Source organism: Symphalangus syndactylus, chromosome 21 (genome assembly GCF_028878055.3).
Source record: "Symphalangus syndactylus isolate Jambi chromosome 21, NHGRI_mSymSyn1-v2.1_pri, whole genome shotgun sequence".
Classification (NCBI taxonomy): Eukaryota; Metazoa; Chordata; class Mammalia; order Primates; family Hylobatidae; genus Symphalangus; species Symphalangus syndactylus.
In genome coordinates this window covers 8,763,147-8,786,485 of record NC_072443.2, presented here as the reverse complement: position 1 = coordinate 8,786,485, position 23,339 = coordinate 8,763,147, and the positions used below count along the sequence as shown (strand labels likewise).

At 33.3% G+C, this 23,339-nt stretch overlaps 1 protein-coding gene and 1 pseudogene across 6 annotated transcripts in view; one reads left to right on the top strand and one right to left on the bottom strand.

The window, feature by feature from the left end:
• Positions 1-23,339, top strand: part of CADM2 (cell adhesion molecule 2) — a 1,117,716-nt gene that overhangs the window by 7,835 nt on the left and 1,086,542 nt on the right. The gene's annotated exons all lie outside the window — the stretch shown is intronic.
• On the bottom strand, positions 15,599-15,679 carry LOC129471782 (uncharacterized; annotated as a pseudogene).

Here is a 23,339-nt window from a genome sequence, read left to right as displayed (position 1 = left end):
ATTTAAATTATCTTTCAGCCATTTCATTGTTGAAGAGGAAGTCCCTGTCTAGCCATAGTTAAGGAGTTATTCCGGGGGTTAAATACTGACGTCATTAGGCATTGCTTAGAAAATAAAAATAAGCATACTTTTGCTTTCAAAAAAAAAAAAATCTCAAAACTAAATGTGATCAAATAGTGCAAATAATTTCACATTATAAGAAAACAAAGTCCTTTAAAAAGTCAAATTGAGTTTCTAAAAATTTTATATATTTTATGATGGTTAATTTACAGTAAGGATACATTGCTTATCTAAAGTTGTCCTTGAGAACACAGTGAGAAAGTACCTTTCCTGACAAAGATATGCTGCCGACTGCTAAGTGTATAGCTGTTATATTGATCTGCTGTAATTTATAAAGCCAGTTAATTTATTCTTGTAAAGAAATATTTTTAGCTTTTAGGCTAAAATTGTTTGTATTTTAAAATGCAGATGCCTTCCATAATGCTTATTTAAACACCAAGGCCTAAAATTTATAGTGTGTAAAAAAAGTCCTAATTTTCTTAATAAATTCATATTTTATATTAGCTTGTTCTATATCCCCCATGGGGGAAAATATCCATGACATTCATAACTTCCGTTCATTCTCATACCTTTTACATCTCTGTTTTTCAGTCTGGAGTTGTAGGCTTAAGTTTAAATGAGAAATAATGTATTACGAATTAGAATATTTATATGTAAAAGCAAAGAAAAATATACAGTAAGCTTTTTATTTAATTGCCATTTCTTTACTGCTCTCTATTTTATGTGCTGAGGTCTGAATAGTGACTCGGCTTCCTTTATACTCTCCAGGAATATAATATCCCTCCCATTCCCTGCCCAGGCTACCGACTTGAAAGATCCATTAAAATGAATTAATGGGGAATGAAGAATAAAGCAGTGGAGTTTTGCTAAAGGATATGTACAGAATATGTACAGATTGGGTGTTTTTCTTTTCAACCTCCAAGGAGCACACCCCAGCGTTTCAGGAAGGATAAAACATGTACAATGTGTATTGAGTTGTTTTTGTTATTGTTATTATTGCATTTTTTTGAAAGCTCCATTCTGTAGTCTCTTAATAAAAATGGCAAAAAGAAGGGGAAAGGAATGTGAGTCAGCCAGCCAAACACACAGAGAAACGCCTGGCAAAGCTGCCTAAATTAGCATATGCTAGGCTGAGTATTTCCCTCTGTTGTTACATAATCCCTTTCTAATACGAAATCAGTTCTCATACTTAACCCTTTCAGGAGGTTTGGAATTTTCCCACTGTTATATTTTTATTTTGCTTCATTTATTTTCTCATGAATTGTGTAAATCATCTATTCAAGGGCTTTTATGTCAAGTTCTTTTTTTCCCTCTCCAGCCCTTCTGTATACAAATGTTCCATTCTATGTCCAACTTCAGGATTCAAGAATCAACTTTTCTATAGCTTCCACTGAGAGGATCTAATTAGCATTTTAGTCTCCCTTTACTCATGTGCAGCTTTCTTTAGAAAATGTATTAGTTCTATGAGGTTCCCCTAAGGGTTCATAATACTCTAGTTTGTTACATGTACTGTGATATTCAGTGTGCCTTAATTATGCACGTGTCCTCATTTCAAAGCCTTTTCAGGGATCATGTGGGATAGAACAGGGGTCTGGCTGTAAGTTCACTGTCATGTATTAATGTGTAGGTGGTATTCAGAGAAGGATGTTTCTGAAGGCAATTATATATCTATGACTCCAATATAGCAAGCAGTTACTCACATTCTGCACTTACTAGTTACCCTGCCAAGGCAGAATTAAATTCACCATTGTGATACATAATACAGTATCTGTTATTTCTAAATAACAGATACTGCTCTAGGATTGAAATAAAATAATGAGTGAAAATGTGTATCCCCTACCCTGAATAGGGATTGTTCCTTTCACTTTCCCAAACAAAAAGAAGAATCAGAAATTGTTCCTAAGTCAATACTGTTTTCCTTAACTAGCCCATTAACACATTTTGCTATGGTGGGATCTTGAAGTTTTGCTGGTTTTTATGTGAGGCTGTAGATATTTAAGCAGTATTGATTGCCTGCAATCTTTATGGACTGCCAAATACCAGTGCATTGCCAAATTTGAGACATTTTATTTTCGGGTTTTAATTCGGATGCAATTTGAATACTGGTGAAAGTATAGAGAGACGCTGAACTCAACAGAGAGAGACAGACATCTTTTTCTTAAAGAGACTTCAGTTGTGGAGAGATTGCTATAAGAATTGGCTTGTTTTGTATGGTTATCACTTGTAAGGGGGATACTTTCCTATATTACATGAGTATGAGAGTGCATTTGTCTTAATTGTACCCTTTGGCTTACCTGTCTTCCTCTGTGTCTTATGTCATAAGAAAATGGTGGTTTAATTTGTAACTGCAACTTTTGTCTTTTATTCTTTTATTTATGCTTATGGCAAGAAAAAGCGTTTTATAAGCTGATATAATAAATATGTTTTGACAATTTTTGTTTGATTATTTGCACAATAGCATAATTTTTGAAGCTATAGTTTTAGTTTTAGTAGACAAAAGAATGCCATCTGCCCTCGATTATTTTAAGCATATATGTGTTCTTAGTTCATGAGAGAACTGAGCATTTGATTTTGTCTATTCTGTGATCTACATCAAACTTTGTATATTATTATGATAGTATTTTGAAGGTTATGTGTTTATCTGCCTGTCTCCTCTAGTGGACGATACAGGGCTGAAGTCTTAGTCCTCATTATATTTCAAGTGCCTAATCGAATGTCTGGTCTGTCTTTTTTTTTTTTTTAATGTTTTCATTCCAATGATTGATTAGTTTTCTTCTAATAGATATAATCTTGACACAACTCTTTAATTGGATCTAGATAATATTTAAGTATTTACATTATAACTGCCAAAATGCCAATACAGTACTCCAAATAGAATAAATATTTGCAGTGACTTTTCATTTATATGTAATATACAAGAAGAAGACAGAAATGCACCCCAAGAAACAAAAGTAATACTAAATAATGGTGTACTTAACAAAAATATGAATTAATTGCTTTCAGTCAGGGCAGTCAATTCAAATTTGCACTGTAAACATTTATATGACTCTTCCTGATATTTTTGGGTATTTAACCCCTTATCTTTAATCTACTTTCTAAAGATTTTATCTCTAGCTTCAAAAATATTCCTGATGATGACTTTGGTTAAACGTGAAGCCACATTATCTTGTTGCTCTACTTTGAGTAGCTGGCATTTCCGGATAAATGTATAAACAAAGAGGAATTACAAGCTGACCTTGATCCACCAGATTATGTGTGGACTGACCTGCTTTTTTTTTTTACTGCCAAGCTAGAGAGTAGAGGTTCTCTGATTAGTCCCTGGAGTAAAGATTCAGGGTGCATTCTTCTCAGTTAACTGGAAGAGATTCTGTCAGTATTATTTAAAAGGCCCTTTAAAAATTCTAAATGTTAGTCTCTTTGTGTTTTTAATGCTTAGTTATTTATACTTATGCAATTGATGACACATATATGCTGTGATTGAATTTGATTTTTTTTTTTTTTTGCATTTGAAAGATAGAGAGGTAGGATGGAAGTATTATCTGCTTTTTAAAGAAAATATAAATACAGTTACTGGAAACCCGAAACCAAAGGAGAAAAGACTCTACAATTCGTAGTGACTATATTTTCACATAAAGCATTTTAAGAATACTTTTTCTAAAAAGTTCCAGTGAAATGCGACTTTTCTTAAAAGTCATATAGTTTTTCTTCACATTTTGAAAATCAATTTCCCTGATGTCTTTTGGATTTTTGACTGTTTCATGACTCTTAGCATTTGAAAAGATATTACTAACTAGACTAGCTTAAGATTTACCTGAATGCCAGGTGCTGAAATCACTCTACCATCCTCATAGAGAAATATATATTCTGTAAATAAATGTCAAATGAAGATAAACTAGCTAAATTTATTAAGGGTTCTTGCCACTTTATACAGTTGGTATTAAGAATTATATTCTCTCATAGCTTCTATTAGCACCTAGTCTTGCTTTATGTTAAAACATGTCTGTATGATGCTACAGTTGCAGAATAAACCTTCTTCTCTAACATGGCTTCTGTTTGGCCCCTGCTCATCAACTTTCCAGAGACTAGTGAATTAAAGGGAAGGTAGTTTTTGTTGCAATTTTTGTTGGAGGCAATTTTTGTTGACTATTTCACTGTTTCAATGAAACATTATTTTAATATGTTATTGAATTTATTCATTATACTGAGAATATTCCTATAACCTATGGTTAAATATGACGTATTTTAATTTTTTGTGTGTAGCCACATAATATCTGAAACTGGAACTGTGAAGAAAAGCTATACCTTCCTATTTTCAAGACTTTTAGTCATAATGATTCACTTAAAATTGAATTTCAGTTTGTTATAAGAAAGAAACACCTTTACCTGTTACTTTACATGCTAAAGCATTTCAGACCAACATTCTTGTCCAGAGGCACCAAATTAAAAACAATATCCATAATATTTGGCAAACAAATATTACACTAAGAGTACTGATTTTATAGAAAGATTATTGTACAAAAAGTATGATTTTACAGAAAGATTTCATGATAAGTAACATGAAAAAGAAGTTGTATGTTCAATAACATTTACAAACATATTTTTAAAAATCAAGTAAAATTTATACAGGATAGTTTCGTGTTCATTGGCTTGCTTTGTTATCAACATAGAAATGCTATGGATGAGGTAAAACTAATGGTGTTACCATTTAGTAACTAACTTCATTTCTCCATGTCATTTCATTTCCATGAAATTTACAATGCTATAATAAAAGTATTCTAGAGAGATAAGAAGTGCATAATATTATAGAGGTCTGGTGGAAGTCACTAAAGTCGGATTTATTTTAAACTTTGTCTTGCTTTACCCAATTTTATTGACTGTGCAAGTATAGACTATCAACAAAGTAGAACATATTATCCCTGAAGGATATGACAGCATAAGAGTACATGTTTTAATAAAACAAATATGCTTGATGGGTATGGACAGACTGGGGAGATTAATATTTTTTATCATTTAATGATGGACTAACTCTAAGGTAAAAGTAAATTCCATCAGGCATTAGGGATATTTTCTCCCAGGAAATTCTCATCACCTAGCCATACCATGATGGAGTATAGAGGTGGATTGGTAATAGAGGAATGGGGTGGAACACAAGCAGCAGACATGGTCAAATTGTGGTTCGTGTGGAAGTGGTAGTGAGATTGGCCTGGTGCAGGTCTTTTATTTTGCAGTGAGTGTTCTTTATTCTGTAAAGGGAGGAGCTATCAGTGGACTAATTAAAACTTTGATTTTGGAAGTGCCTTGCAGCAGTAAGACATGATGGTGGAAAGCAAGAGCCCTAAGTTCTCAGGCAAGCCGTGTCACTGTCTCACTGGCCTTGAGCCAGTTACTTCCCTTGTAGCTTAGTTTTTTCAGCTGTAGACTGAGTGGTTGGAACCACATTCATTCTTTGGTGATGTATTGTAGAAGGTACTTATGGATGATTGCAAACTGCAGAGATGGCATTTTTCTTTTTTCCTTTCCACCTAAAGATGTTTTATAACATAGTATAACATTAACTGCATGCTCTTCAAATAGCATTTCCTAAAATTTAACTTTTTATATCCATCTATGCATTGTTTAGTGCTTAAGGATTTTACATATGTAAACAGATTTTTTATTGTGATATATGTGCCTCTGTAAATTTCAGAGCTTTTCTCTCTCTGTCAATGAAGTTTATAAATTAATTTTGTAGCCATTGGCCTGAGTTTGAGCCATACATACTTTTCTCACAAAATGACATCCGTAGATCAGTTCTACAAATTAGGAAATTGTTTCCTTGGTCATTTTTACTATTAGGAAGTGGACTGGGTTAGGTTTTTCAATTTTGAATTTGATTTCATATTTCTGTGCATTCCATGTACATTAAAAATTTTCTATGGTCATTTTGTTCTTCATAGCCTTTGGTTTTCTTAAGCATAACTTATTCATTCGTTGATTCATTTATCAACAAATACCTATATGAAGGCAGTATTGTAAAATGCTGTATGTATAAATGAACAAGATGGAAAGAGTCTCTGCCCTTATGGAGTTTACGGTCTAGTGGTGGCCACATAATAAACAAATCAAAATATGTAATTCCTTTCTTAGTTTCTATCTTTCTTTCTTTCTCTTATTATTATTTTTATTTTTTGAATCGGAGTCTTGCTCTGTCGCCCAGGCTAGAGTGCAGTGGCATGATCCTGGCTCACTGCAACTTCCGCCTCCCAGGTTCAAGGAATTTCATGCCTCAGCCTCCCATGTAGCTGAGACTACAGGCACGTGCCACCACACCAGCTAAATTTTCTATTTTTAGTAGAGACAGCATTTCTTCATGTTGGTGATGCTAGTCTTGAACTCCTGGCCTCAGGTGATCCGCCAACCTCGGCCTCCCAAAGTGCTGGGACAGGCATGAGCCATTGTGCCCAGCCTGTAATGCCTTTCTGAATTAAAATTAGAAATTTTATTTTTATAGTAATATCTTTCAACAGCAACAGAATGTGGATGTATCAATGAGGATGTGAAATCACTGGTTTATAACAATGCTGTAAACCTCACTGGGCTTTTAAGATTTTTTTTAAATTTAAGGTTAGATTAAAGAGCTCTCATTTCCTCCAGTCGTTTATCCTGAAAACGTTCTCAGTATGATGCCAGTTTCTTTATTTTTATTACTATTAATACAACTTGAAAGAACCTGACAAGTGAACAAGAAATATTCAAGAATGCTCTATTCTAACTGATTTGTTCGAGAGGATGATTCATTTAATTTCATAAAGGCTCAGTGGGCCAGAACAGTGGATGACCAGGTCAGCAGAGGGAATGTAGGGGAGAAGAGGTCTGTGAGAAGGATCTATGTAACAAGCAACAATATTTAGTTTTTTTAGAGCTAGGGTTCTGCTTGAGCAATTCTGATGTTACCAGCAACATTCATTTAAAGAGCTGCTGATGCCTCGGGGAAAACATTTTTAAAGTGTCCTATCTAGAAACAATGCTCCTTACACTGTGTCATATATATTAAAACTCCCGCCCTTGCTTATATTACAATACATCATGCTTGGTTAAAACCTGTACTAACATAATTTGGCTTTTTGAAAGTGTCAATTAAATGTTGTTCCTTAAACTTTTCTTCAATATGTTTGAAACATTAACCACCTGGTCAACAAAGCTGAAGAATACATGGGGATACCATTTAAGAAGTTTAAAAATAAAATGAATGTTTATACAATTATTTAAAACATTGGAGAGAAACACACATCATATGAACAGGCTACAAATATTCTTGGCATCATATTTTACTTCCTTTAATATTTAACTTTGATGATCCCAAGATGGGAATGATACCACATTTCTAACAGATTGTATGATATTTTTGAATATTACCATTTATTGGCTAGTGATATCTCTGGAATGGATGATATACATGTTGAAATAGGTAAGCGAACTCTGTGTAATTATATATATACACTTTGGAAATCATAATGATGGTGGTCTAGCATTTTTAATAGTTCCGTTTAGAGACTTACTTATTTGGATTATACACAGTAATACAATCCACAGTTAGAAAAACCTGTGCTTACCCATTAACTTTAATTTTACTCTCTTTCGGTTTTAAAAGAAACTTTAAATCAAGTAAATGCTGTCTTGCAGGTGATAAATGGCTAGAGTAGAGTTTTATGTTAAATGATTTATTTTGAAATATATTCAGTTTTCCAAAGTCAGAGATGCATACATGTTTGGAAACTTTTATAAAGGGAACTAGGTGGTGCTGTTCTGTCATCTTTGTGTCTTAGTGACTTCTTTCGTCCTGTTCTGTTCATTAAATACTCTCATACAAGAAGTGCATTAAGTAAGGCACAGCTTTGCTTTCCTAGTGGTATTATTTTTTACTAACCAACTAAGTTTATGTTGATTTTGTATCATTGTTTTCAGCAGTATTTTTGTACAGTAGATAAAAACTTTCCTAAGCAGCAAGATATATCACACTTTATTACTTACCTCATTTCTGTAACACTTAAGATAATATATTACATTCTGATATCTTCAGATTTTTTATTATGTTTTGTAAAACCTCATAGTTGGCTTTTTATTTACCAAATCTTTGATTATTATTAGAGTCAGAAGTTAAAATGGTAACATTTTTGTACAGTTTGGGTTGATTTAGTGTAAAATGCTGCAAATATGTAATCTCAAGAAAAAGCATTTATTTGTTACCATTATTTGAAATATTACTAATTGCGTTAAGTCTTTAAACAAAAGAAAAGAGAAAGCTTTCTCTTGAAAGGAAATTTTGTTTGCCTAATTTACCTCCCTTTCAAGAAAAGTGACCTCAATTAGGCTGTCTGTTAATCTTTTCAAGTTTCAGGATGTTATTAAGATAACTGTGCTTTCCCATAATTTTGGTGCTACCTGATAGTCGAAAATAAAACAGTTATTTAAAACAAAGTAAGTAAACAACAAAGTTATTTCACTCTCCATCTATATTTAGTACACTGGTATCTCTGGGGTATATTTTATTGGTAATAATTATAGCTTCTTTCAGATCCCTTTACATTTTGGAAAGGCAAATAAGAGAAAACTTATAAGGGATTGCATTTTTTTCATCAAAAATCATCCTGTGTTCTGTATAAGCAATTGGAAGTTATGTTTCTTAATGATTTTGTAATGCCATTTCTGAAGCATATATTATATATTTTATAATGAAAACCCGGATATAAAGTAATGAAGTTACTCTAAGAGTTTTAACCAAATACCTCCTTGTAGAATTGTAATTTTGCATAGCTATCATTTTGAGTGGGGAAAGGTAATTTATATCCTTTATTTCTCACATCATAAATCCCCCTTGCTGCTACTTAGATCATAAAAACTTTAATAGAAAACTCAACATTATAGAGGAAACTCTTTGTGTTTTCTGTTATTTTGCAAGTCTTTTATCTGTGGAAGACAGAATCAATACAGAATTTCAAAATGGTTCCACAGGATGTCATCTTACAACATAGAGAGATAATCTCTGAGATGAACATCTTCTAAACTAATAAGCATAAGTGAATGCACTGCTGGACCCCTGTGCTCTTGTCTGGCCTACCCAAACAAAATGAAAGACAAAAGTATTATAAGTGTTTAGAATGGGGGATCTGCTTAAAAGAACTGGGATTGTTTATTCACAAGGATGCCTTCATTTTCTATTGAATGAAAGTTTTCCTAAGAAGAATTGGGTAATTCCCATTTTATACCACCATAACCTTAAAATGTGAAGAAACCTAATGGCAAATAGATAAAATATTTAAGATTATATAAAAAGTATGTCTTGGGGAGTAATTATTTGTATTATAATACTTTCTAGCTTTCAGTTACTATGTTATGGAAATAAAGTGTGAACTAGATAAAGAAATTATGAAAGGTATTTGTAAATTTGTCATATCTACATGTTCAGAAACCATTCCGTGTTTGATTCATTTTTTGAAAATTGACATTTTGGTAGAGATACCAACAAGAAAATATTTAAATTTAATATATTTGATACTGTATTTATATTATAGAAAGTTAAATAAGACTATTGGACCAATACTTATTTTTCAAATATACCATACTTTAAATAAATTAAATAAAGCATAGTATTTAGTGAAAAATCCATCATAAACCAATATATTTCAAAAGTAGATTTCCTTCAAAAATATAGAAATATAGAAATCTATTGGTTATTTTATTTATTAAGTATCAGAAATACAATAAAAAACACTTATATTTGGTGATAATCTGGTGATTACTTGTCTTAGAATTAAAGTTAGACACTAAACACATCTCTTCCAGTATTTTTCTCCTTGGATTGAGGCTCTAGAACTCATACCGAAATGCTCTATACATTTTTATAATATCCTTTGGTCATTATTTCTTTGAGAACTTTTATCCAAATAAGAAGAGGCTTTCTTAATAATTATCTTTGATGAAAATTAATCCTAGGCAATGTAACATAGCCACTGACTATTAGTAAGCAATGGCTTCAAAGAGATTACTCTGGCATATCATCTTATCTTTTCAAATACACCCTTGGAAACTTCTGTAGAAGACTTTTTTCATCTTGCCACATTTTATCAATCATCAAAGATTTATATCTCACAGATCTAAAGGTGTTTTTTACTGTAAAAGATAGACTAAATAACAACAAATTCACCATGAACAAAGACAACAGTAAGTAAGGGATTTCTGGATTTCTTTTGAAATCAGAGTCAGATAGCAGAATAGGTGAAAATGCCAGAAAAGTGACTATGCTGGTCAAGAGAATAAAAGCAACAGGATAATAAAAATGATGGATATAGATCTTTAGTGCCTTTAAGTATATATTTCTTTATTATACTGAAAGAAATCAGAATCTCCAATGAAGAATTGATACAGATTTATAGCTGATATCAGCAAATCAAGGTCTGATGGACCCAGTGGGTACTGACATAATTGCACATGGTGAAAGAGATTTGCATATAACTAGTTAAGAACTTAGGATGATATTTGGTGCAGCATGTCCAGCACCTGATTTCTTGGAAGAGCACTGATAATGAAGAAGCCTAACACAATTAAGAGGTAGGTCTAAATGATAACCACATACGACCAAAAATAAAACGATAACCTTTGGGGAAACTATCTTACCACAAACTTAGCATACTCTCACATACAACTTTAACTGGGAACTTTCTAGTTGACTTTGTGAAAAGATATATTTTTTTCTTAAAATTAATACTTTAGTCTTTCTGTGTTGGCACTAATATGAGTGGAGGTGATGGGATGCAATAATTAGGATATGCTTTTATTTTGTGGGTGAATCTCAGATACTCCTCTTATTATAGCTTTGCAGTTTACAAATTGTCAGATTTTCAAAAGTATTTTATTATTGGCTACATATGATCAGATATAAAACTGGAAAAATACCACAACAGAACAGTTCTTAAAAACAGAGAGCAATGGTTTCATCGTTGATTTGTTTTCATGCAATATTGACATCAACAGAAAACAACACTTAACAAAAGCAGTGTCTACATTTAATTCCTAAGGTGTCAATCAGCAGGTGTTTCAAAGGGAACATTGCTTGCTTTAAACTAAGATCTTTAAATTTGGGGAAAACCTGACATTCTAGGGGGAGCCATATTCCTTATGCAAAAGTTTAAAAATAAAGACTTTTGAAGGAGAATAAAGGCATTTGCAAAAAGTTTGTCTTCTCCTTTCACATAAACATACAAAATACATAGAGTAAATTAGAGATTCATGGCAAATTTTTAGAAATGACAAAGGTGTATTTGCTCATCTAAACATTAAGAAATTAATATAAATGTGCTAATAATCTAAAGTACTTCCTTGACATTATTTAAAATATTTGTGTCATTATCAGGAATTATGTATTGCTTTCTCGTTAACTTGTGTGTATTTTCTGTCTTTTCCCTACTAGTTGATAAGCTCTGTGAATGCAGAGTTATATTTTACTGTTTTAATCTTCCACTTCTAGAATATTTTCTGGCACACTGTTGTTCAATAAGTTTTTATTGCGTGAATAAATATAATTATCTTGTGTTATTTTTAAAGTAATATTCTTTACGTTTTGAGCAGCTTCCTACAGTGAACAGAAACCAAATTAACACGTGTATTTAAAATGGATCTACTTAATGTTAGTAATGATTAAGTAAAGTCCATTCTCAGACACATCATTTTCCATATTTGATAATATATCATTTGTTACTTGAAAAACATTTGTAATTGTGTTTATGTGTTTATGGCATAAGACTTAAAGCACAATAGCAGTGTTCATTTAAAACAATAAAAGGGAAAATAGAGCAGAGGAATTTGCTAGCTGAAATGCCATAAGAAGACTTTTCTGAGTCTAGATGTATTTCCCGTTTTATTGCTTAACATTGCTACGAGTTCAGCGTGTGTGTTCTTTTTTATCAGAAATTTAAAGTCATGGGATTATAACTGAATTATACGAAAACAATAAAACCAAACATCATAATAGGCCATAGGGGAAATTTTACATAAGAAATATGTTTTAGCAAAATTGGATGTAAGTTTAAAAATCAGTTCTGTGGCACTTTAGATTTAAACATGATCTCATTTCAACCCTATTTAAATCTTATTTCAGAGGAAGCATTGTGTACAAAAGATAGGGCATCAAGAATTAAAAGTTCTGATTGCGGCTGTGCCATTGGCTCCCCCCATCACCCGGGGAAACAGCTCATCTCTCTAGAGGTCAGTTACTCAGAGGGTGTTAGGCTTGGATCATCTCCAAGGTCCCTTTTCAACTTGAAGACTGACTCCAATTCAGCAGCTAAAATTAAATAAATGGATATGCTTTGCAAAGGTTAGGATATGATTATGTGTTTGTCATTAGATGAAAAAGTTTTAATCTGACAAAAGGGTTATATAATGATGAAATTTATCACTAGCGGTGTTTGTAAAATTCTACTGATGCACAATTCTTTCATGTGCTTTAAAAATATATGTGTTTGCTTCTTGTAAAATGGGGGAAAAATATATGTGTGTATTTATTAATGTGTATATTTATATATTGGCATACTTACTGATATCTAAGTATATAAATGAATAAATCTTATTGTTACATGATTCCATTTGTTTAAAAAATGTGTGTGCCTGTGTACATACTTTATTGCATTTCTGACTTTTCACACTATTCCCTATAAATAGAGAATAACTAGAGTTATTGAGTAAGTAGATGAGGTATCTTTGAAGAAATACTCAATTTTGTAAAACACTTCTTCTAAGAAAAATCTTAAATTATTTAAAACTGTCAGCCCCAAGGGGGAGAGAAATAGATGATTCCAGGAATAAACTTCAATAAATGAAGATGATTTTACACTAAGTATTATAAACTTTTTTTTATATTCATAGAGTCTCAAAAAAAAAAGATGTTCTTCAACTACTCTAAGAGTCCTTTAGATTTTTATTAAGAAATAATTTCCAGGCGGGACTCCTAGGCTATAAAACTAAACGTGGTGAAATGCTATTTTTGATGTCTAAAATGATAGATTAATTTTTCCATCTTTCTTGGAGTAACTGAAAGTGTGCTGTCTTCAAGATAAAGTAAGAGAACTGAAGGACTTCATGAGATAGATCCTCATGAAACCAGTTTGCACATGTAACTAATCCAAAATTTCACTTTTATTAAATAGAATTTGTGTTAAGAAAGCCAAATTTCCTTTGTAAGTATGTCATTCAGTAAAGGTTTTATTGATTAATTTAGAGTGGATTTCATAATAACCTTGATCATAATCATACAAAGAGTTAAATTCCCCTCATTATGGAGCAAAGCTAATGCATAGTGTTTATAGGCGTTCTAGAAGGTCAGTCCTCAGACTAATTCACCGACAGCCCCAGATGCCTGGCTTAGCTGCCAACACAGTTGCTTTCGAGTCTGCCAGAAAGTCAGCTGCAGCTGCAGAGAACATTCTTTTTTTTTCCCCCTGCCCATTGCTAAGCCTGTGGATTTTACAATTGCCATGGAAAGAACAGAATTAAAAAATGTGATTCAGGGTGATGATCACCTCACTTAGCCTATTAATGGGTTTCAGAGTAATTTATTTTGAACAGCAAAATATTAACAGATAGAAGAGTTTTTCCACATGTGCGTGTTCTCAAGTAAACTATTTAATCACATTTTGGAAACCAATCTTTCCAAAAAGCGGTGAGATTGTCTTCCAGTTTCAGATTCTATCTTATTCATTTTTTTAAATTCCTGGCAAGATAATAATAAAAAGAGCTACCGTTTTATGTTGTATTGTTATCTTCAATTGGAGGAATATAACCGCAGGTTACTGGTACAGAGAGAGCTAAGATGGTGTGATTTTGAAATCTAACAGGCATGACCTGTGTTCTTTCTTTGCTGCGTGACTTTAAATAAGTGATGCTACCTCTCTGAGCTTAAGGAGTTTCACCTCAGAAATGAGAATTGTGATATCCAGTTCAAAGGATATGGTGAGGCTTAATAAGTTAACATAGTAAAATGCCTCATATCAGATCTAAACTCTATGGAAACTCAGTAAATTATAGAGATATTGTGAGCAGAAACAAAATTGTTAGATCCAAAATTTATATTAGATCCTCAGAATTTTGGATGCACAATACTCAGTGGTATTTTGTAAAATATGCTTGATTAGTAATGTAGGAATTTTTAAAGGTAATCTAATGAGAAAGAATAGAAAATCCTGTTAATAATTACAGAACATTTAGAAAGGATATACCATAGTCTTCCATTTTAAAGTCTAAGTTTGTTTGGTCTAGGGTGCCAAAGAAAGGAGGTGCGTAGAAGATAGAAAAGGGAGGAATCTGAATTGTATATTACTATTTATAAATCTATACATGAGTATTGAGAGAGAAATGGCCATAAAATCCTTAACAGCAATTTATGTTAAAGCTACATTACTTGAGTTTTGGATCTCCTGTCTATTAAGACAACTTGAAGAACACTTCTGTATTTGAGTGTAGACAGCTTCTACTTGCCTACTTTTCCTTCCTTATCTTTCTTTCCTTTCCTCCTCCTCCCCCTCTGTCCTTCACTTCTTTCCTTTCTTCCACCTTCCCTCCCTTCCCGTTCTTTCTTCGTTAAATCAGAATATACTGCAAAGAGGCTTTCTCTTTGTTGGAAGTATTAAATATATTCCTGGAAAGAATCATCTTATTTTGGTATATATGGGTTTCAGAAACTAAACGAAATCAAATATCAACATCATAGCCAAAAATTGTGCCACCCAAGTGGGAATTGTTGCCAAAGTCTACGGGGTGATCATATTCCCTTGCTTTTCTAGTTTCAAGTATAATTACATTTTAGTGAAAAGCATTAATTTAGATGGCAAGAGAAACCCTGCTTATATTGTCATTTTAAGTGAGGTCCACAGAAAACAACTTTTAAACTGTGTCTTTAAAATAATCTAATCAAAATTTAAAATTGCCAGCCTGGTTCTTTGAGCTGACAAGCTATGCATACAATTGAGATACCAGGATTTGATATCTTCCCTCCCACATGACTTTTGAATAGTGTGGATTTGTTTGACCTTCTGATGTCACATTAGAAGGACACTTTCTCAGTGAAAAAATAATTCTTTTTAGGGTTCATCTTTTCAAGGTGATAGAATATGTATATAGTCAAGTTTTTTTTGTAAATGAAATATTCATTTGAGTTTCTAGATGTAGACAAAAAATGGACTCCAAATTTTAGTATTTCAAAATAAATATAAGCCTATAAATTAAAAGTAGTATTTTAAACAGGTAAAACAATTTTTATGATGATTTATGCAGATAGTCTATATCAACATGAGCTAAATATCTGGATATAAGTCTAAAAATCTAAGATCAGTATTTCTATCAAGGATGTAAACTAATTACACGTTTAGGTTTTTATTATTAATATTCATACACAATTTTCTTTACAATTTGAGCTGGAATTTTAAAAACAATACTAGTCTAGAGATATGAAATTCATAACAGACAATACAAAATTACTTTCCTAAAAATAAAATAGATTATTTAGCATGAAAAGTATATCAAGTACTAAAATATGAAATGGCAATACATTGTACTACACTTGATCTTAGCCAAAAGGCCGAGAAGCGATGAAATGGCAATACATTGTATTGACTTATAGATTGAAAACTATAAAGCATATTTATATATATATATGTTTTTCGTTTTTTAAATTTTTTTTTGAGACTTAGTCTTGCTCTGTCACCCAAGCTGGAGTGCAGTGATGCGATCTCAGCTCACTGCAACCTCCCCCTCCCTGGTTCGAGCAATTCTCCTGCATGAGTCTCCGGTGTAGCTGGGACTACAGGTGTCTGCCACCATGCCCAGCTAATTTTTTGTATTTTTAGTAGAGATGGGGTTTCACCGTGTTAGCCATGACGGTGTCAATCTCCTGACCTTGTGATCTGCCCGCTTCAGCCTCCCAAAGTCCTGGGATTACAGGCCTGAGCCACCGCGCCCGGCCAAGAATATATATTTTTAAATGTTGTAGCTTTAGTTAAACAGGCTATTTATGGAACCCCATTTAAAATGGCATAGTTATATTTTCATATATCCTATTTGAATATTAAAAGCTGGATATTTTATTTTGCAATGTATCATTTTTGTACTCTCACTAAAAGACCATTTAAAATAGATATAAAGTTTTTTTCATCAGTTTCTTATTTTTGCATCAAATATTTTGGACATCACATCTTTTAATCTGTAAATGTTATGCTAAAAATAAATCCCAATAAAATCAGTTTGTTTTCTTCTCCTGGAGATTTCTTGTCTATATCTGGTTTTTTTTTTTTTTCATTGAAAATACAGATTGTATTATTCCTGTGTAGTAGTTTGGAATTTGACTATTATGCCTAGAATTCCAAAGCCAATTTTTAATAAAATAAATTTTATGATAAATCCCACGGATATCTTTTAAGAGAGTGCTGATGAAATAATACCTGCATATTGCAGGGAAAGCTTTTTTCTGTTCAGAGTTCTTAGAGGTGTCAGACATCGTTGTCTACCTCCCTTTATTTCTGCCTGGAGCCAAGCGGGGAATTAGGAAACGAAGAGAAGTGCTCTACACACAATGGCCTTCAGTGAATATTATTGATGACTAGACACCTGCTGGGATGTAAAGGCATTTAATCCATATTATTTTCCCTTTTAACTTGTCAACTCAGACATGGCAGCCAGAAGAGTTTTCTGTCAAACATTAGCTTTTGCATTGCATTACAATTTTTATTTTTCATTCTTGGAATTTCAATATACAACACAAGTGGTGCTTTAAATAATATATTTAGCTGCATGATGATGAACTGGAAAATATGTTATCTGAATATCAAAACATTCAGCAAGTGTGATATACATAGGTGGACATTATCAACTTCAAGAAATTATTTTATAATAAAGATGCCCAGTATTTTAAATCACTTTGAGACTTTCTATTTTCACAAATGGCTTCTTCATTGTGATTAACCACCACCTGCTACTAAGGCAACACTAAGAATTTATTTTGCTTGTATTCATTTTTCAGGGTCTTCCAAAAGGGAATTGATGAAATATTTGTTTTTTCTCCAGAGAACAGACTGAATCACATATTCTCAGGAGATGGAAACAGTGAATTCCTCCATTGCAGAAATCTTTGTCTCCCATGCCTAGGTTGAAGTCTAATACATGGTAGGCTCCCAATATTATAACCTGAGAAATCAGTTCACTCAGACATATTAAAACAATATTGGCTTTATCTAATTTTTCTACTTATGATAGAACATAAGCATTGTGTTCGTTAACCTTTGACATGAGAACAACGTAAGTTATCCAGCATCTTAGGGAAGTGATTTGTGACACATATAAGCTTTATAGGCAACTGGAAAATCATTTTATCACTTAAATAGAAACCTTTGTATAATATATTATGCCTTCTCTTACAGAAAACGCTAAAAATAATATAACATTTCCCAATGTCTCAAGCAGCCTCTCATCTGGTATCTACTACGCTAGATAACAGAGTTCTGCAAGTCTTTTTGAGCTTTTCCATCTCTCCTAATTGCTCGTTCTGCTTGCCTTTTACAATCACTTTCTTGAATTATTTGCACAATTTGATGTTAAGAATGCAAGTTAAAAAAAGCGTGTTAAAAATCCATATGTATGTGTATATATATATATATATATATAGACACACACACTTATTTTAAAAGGCACAAACAAGAGCAAGAGAGTTAGTGCTAATTAATAAAATAAATCTAGATATCTAGGCCTGAGCTGTTTCTCATGTTGCATCTCCTTATTTTGAACTGCCTCCCATATTTCTTCACCAAAAGATGCGTAGGCACACAAAAGTGTAACATGTCCAAAGACTGAACTCATTAGCTTTTCCACTCAGCTGCCTCTCTCCAGGCCTTCTGCATCTTTGCAATTCCCTAGCTCAGTTAATGCCCTCATAGCCACCTCAAGATTAAGCTAAAAACAAACAAACAAACAAACAAAACAAAACAAAAACACTTGAGGCTGTCCTTAACCCCTCCAACTCCCTTACCTCCCATGTTAACTTAACTCATAATCTCTATATGGCCTTTTCTTTTCACCTCTATCGCCATAACGTTGTTTGAATCCTTGCAGTCTTTCATGTTTACTACTACTACATTCTCTCTTTCAACAGCTAGTCCCCACTGCCTCTCACCCTCCACAGTCTCCAGCTTTACATTCCTTAAAAAAAGAAAAAAAAAAAGGTCAGGTTACTTTTCCCTTCTATGAAAAGCTCTCTACAGGATCACTCTTTTCAATACTAATTTAAGAACAAACTATTTAGCTTGACACAGAAGACATTCTCATTCTGAACCCCCAAACTGGCCACTTACTGCTAGCTACTCCACCCACTCTCTAAGAGTTCTATTTCCATTCAATTTGCAGCATTTTCAAAAGCACACACATCTTAATATCACTTTAAGCCTTTACACATGCCAAACATTAATGGGTAAATGAGTGTACCAATGATTTCAAGTGTAATTCCAAGTAACCTTGAAAATAAGCCATACTTGGTACCCAAAGCTTTATGAGGTAGTGTTTCTAATAGTGAAATTTAATAGGTAATAAGATTGTTAATCCAGTTCTCTATAGACAGCAGTAGAAGAAAATAAGATGAAACCAAACGAAAGAGATTCAAATTAATTTTTGGTATGTGGGTTTATGTTTTGGGCTGAAGAGTTATTGTCCTAAATATAATTAGTTTTGATGTGATTATATAACTCTGGTACTTAAGTGAAGACCAAGTTGTGAATTTTTACAGGGCTATATATATGCATGTAGTTCTATATTTTAATATATTGCCAATAACATTCCTTTGTAACCTTATGAACTATATTATATTAACTCAGTATTGGAAGTTTGTATTCAAAGACATATGGGCACTCTGGTCAGCAGATATTTTAATTCTTAATCAGACTTATGAATTATCAATCAAAATATGGTTCATTAAACCTAAGTAATATTACAAAGTTTTAACAAATATAACTTATATTAATATTCAGGTAATATCACAAGGATTTTTAAAATATAACTTTTATTAAGTTAAGCTAATGAGGTAATATACAAAATTTTGGTCTGTACTTTTTCAGAGAGATTTGAATCACTCTGGAGATTAATATTTAATCATGGCTCATTAATAATAATTAAGATGAGAGAACAAGAAAAATATGCATTCATTGATGTTTGCTTCTTTGATGCTAAATGATTACACATACCCCGTTTAAAATATTTCAATATATACTTCACTATTCCGGATGTATACGAAATTATCCACAATGTCACTAAAAGCAAGCTTTTCTGAAATATTTTTTGCTCCTTAATAAAAGCAGTTATTTTAGTAGAATTGCTGACCTGATAATTGCTAGTGGGTCTAAACTGAACGTACTTCAGTTAATGCATCAGTAAGTGAAGTACCTTCAATGCAATTAAAAGATTCTAATCTAACCGAAGAAGAAATCTTGTTCATATTGACCACTTTAAATTCAGACTATGATTTCATATTTTTAAAGTGGCCCATGGCTTAGCTGACCCCATTAGTGGGATACAACTCTCCTTTGGCATAGCCAGTTGCTGCTGAGTAAGCATTTCTGAAAGCCTGTCAATGAACTTCCTCAGACAACTACCATTACCCAGTTTCAGAAAAGGCAACACTAAATAAAAAGTCATCAAGACACTTAACATGGAGAATTAGGAAAACACTAGATTGAAATGAAGGCTAATAAATAACCTATCAAGCAACAATAGTTACTGCAGTTTAAGTGAACTGGGTTTTAACTTTTTTACTTGATATTAATGTTTTTCTGCAAGACATTAAATTTGTTCAGGCATTTGGGACTCGACTTGCTGAATACTTAGAATTCTTTAGTTGTCCTCTTGCGATTAATTTAGCGATGATACTTTTGTGTACCTGCCCACAGAATTTAATATATGGGGGTCATGTCTTCCTGAATGCAGAGCAGTTGCCTCACTCCATCTCCCACTGCTATTATGGGGAATGCAATTCTCAAGTGAATATAGAAAGAAGGCATGGCAATGAGTACATCTAAGGTGTAGTAGCTTTCTTCTAATTGTTAAAAATGGACCTTGCATTTTTAAATTAGTAGACATTAGGAGAAGGATAAAAAACTTCCTACCCACTTTAAGAAGGATACTCACTTTAAGAAGTTAGTTTGACTTTGGGAGCTCGAGGCGGGCGGATCACCTGAGGTTGGGAGTTCAAGACTAGTCTGACCAACATGGAGAAACCCCGTCTCTACTAAAAATACAAAAATTAGCTGGGTATGGTGGCGCATGCCTGTAATCCCAGCTACTCGAGAGGCTGAGGCAGGAGAATCACTTGAACCCGGAAGGCGGAGGTTGCGGTGAGCCGAGATCGCATCATTGCACTCCAGCCTGGGCAAAAAGAGCGAAACTCCATCTCAAAAACAAAACAAAAAAGTTTGGACACTAACTGCATTTGCAGTCCAGTTCAATGGAATGTGTTAGGGAGCAGAGCAATCTCCCAGGTTGTGGCTATGGGTATGTGTATGTGTAGCCCGGCTCAGGCTGGAGTGCAGTGGCGCGATCTCGGCTCACTGAAAGTTCCACCTCCCGCAGAGGCCAAGAAGTTGGGAGAGACTACACAAGGAACTCTTCCAGCCAAATGCCATTTTCAATGACTAGTCTTTGTTTTGCTGTGTAATGCAAGGCATATTGCTTAGTATAAAGGATTTTTCTTACTACTTGTGAAGAACTGAAGTTCAGCTCCAATTCTCTTCCAAAAATTTCTCTCTGACACCCTGAATTCCTTTTCGATAGGGCTCTGAGTATTCTTGAACATAGTCCTCTTCTTGTTAGTAATATGAATGTCTTGCCCACCAGATCATAGATCTTCTAGAAGTTAGTTTTTCATTTTACTCCTATTCTGCTGCTACGTAATCTACTCAAATTTGATAGGCCTTCAGTCAGTGGAGTGAACTGAATTAAAACTAGCTGATCTGGCCTGATTGTGTTGATTATGCAACCACAGTAGTGATAACTGTGATTATTAATGTTTGTTTATTAAAAACTATGGTATATATAGAACTTTCAAAGCAGTCAGCATCTCATATTTGTTTATGCCTAGCCCAGCTGTCTCCCCGACTTTTCAGACCATGCAGTACCTTGCCATCTACTAATGTACCACAACTGCTCTGGGATGCACCTGTTTTCCTAATTGGTGGAACTGATAAGGATAAATGAGCCCAGTTCTCCCCCTGCAGGGGTGTGTATGCTGTTATAAACTCACTGAACACAGCCCTCGTATAGGGCGTGGAAGGATGAGAATTACCCCTAGGGAAGGTCCCGATTTGGAGCTGTGGCCACAGACATGGAGAAAACAAAACAAAACAAAATGGGAACACCTGACTTGCTTTAGTAGCACTCTCACTCCCCATCCACTTTTTGACCACCATCCAGCCAGAGCCAGATTGGATGCTGCTTTTTCATGTGCACCCTGCCTGTTTTGGAGTGTCTGAGAAACAAAGAGAGAGGGAGAGAGAGAGGCATTTGCTTCTCCTGATGGGCATCTTTTGTTAGATACCAGATCGTAGTATCCTTTTTCTTTGGCACTGGCTTCCAAGGTGCATATTTTTCCTACTTCTATTTCCTTTTCCTTTGCAGTATCTTCTGTGACTTTGGCCTTAGGCCAAGTTCTAGCCAGTGCTAACTTGTGCTATTTTATGTAACTTTCTAGTTGTGAAATGCTTCTGTCTTTATAGTCTCATTGAGTTCCAGGTTTTTTAGCTGTTGTATTCATTGTTCCATCCATGAAACCTAGCAGATAGTAAAACTTCTCTAAGTATCTGTTCTCATCAGTAAATTAAACTCTCAATAACTTTAGCTCTCCTTTCACTTTGAGTAAATTCTTAGGATCACACAATATCATTATACAGCTTGTCTCGGGTTCCTTGGCTTTGAAACCCTCATTGGCCACCTACTTTTTTTACTTTTATCTTACATCCTATTTATTGACTCATTGCTTTTAGTAAAACTTATGTTTAATTGAATTAGTTTGATCATCTGGTTCCTATTATTCAGCATGTTAGTATGCTTTAAACATTTTGTTTATCCTATCTTCAACTTAGCAGCCTTTTCCCATATTTCCGCAAATGCAATCTTGAAATCATGTATTACCTATAAACTGTTTACTTACTTAAATAAAAGATACAGCTAATCTCTCCTTCTACTCTGCCTAAACTGTTGTACCACTAACATTTTTTATTTAAAAAATTATTAATTTAGAAAATGTTTTTTGAACATCTGCTGTGTTCTAGATCTAATTCTAGGTTTTGGGGAATAGACAGGAACGAGAGACAAAGTAAAGACAGAACAGTATCCAGTTAAGGTGCCATTCATGGCTGATCTGGAATTCCATTTCTGCCTTTGCTTTCTGCAAGTTTGGAGACCAATTTCCTGTTTTGCTGAGAGTTTGTTTATATGAAAAAGAAGTGGATGATTGCACCACATCTGAAGTGTTTTGGAGCTTTAAACGTTAGTTATCTTTGTGTGAAATGGCAGATTTCTTAAAATCATTTATACTTAATAATTCGAAACAAAAACTCACAGAGCTTTTAACCTAGATTTTGCTTCCCTTCCTGCCCTTTGGAACAGGTTTCATTATAGTTGACCTTAAACCTGCATAAGTTTCCCACCAGATTTATCAGGTTAACATTTAACAATATGTAGTTATTTAAATAGATAAGTCTTTAACAATAGCAATCAAAATTAATATATTCTGTAAACAGTTTAGTAGCTGTTTTTTGTTCATTTATAATGAGCAAACTCTCTTGTTAATGGTTAGATAATTTCAGGAGAATTTTTTTTTTCTGCTTGTGTTTTTCTGTAGTATTTATGTTCATGTATTTATAAACAAGTGCTTGTTTAGCTAATGCGTATTGTAAAAACTATGACCTTTTTAGTTGTATGTTTCCAAATTTTAGTCAGAATTAAAACTCTTAATAACCTGAGCTGCTTCTCACTAAATTGCATGAGATTTTGTGTATACATCTTAAGTTCTTCAAATGTAAATTTGGATTTAATGGAACTATCAACCTCAAAGTGTTAGAGTGAGAATTAACTGAAATAATTTTTTTAACTTAGCACCTTGCTTGTCACATGATAAGGACTCCATAAATGTTAAGTATTGTGACTATTTTCTTTTCCAACCCATATCATTCTTCCACCTACACGTTTTTAAAACAAAAATATAAAATAAAACTGCAGTA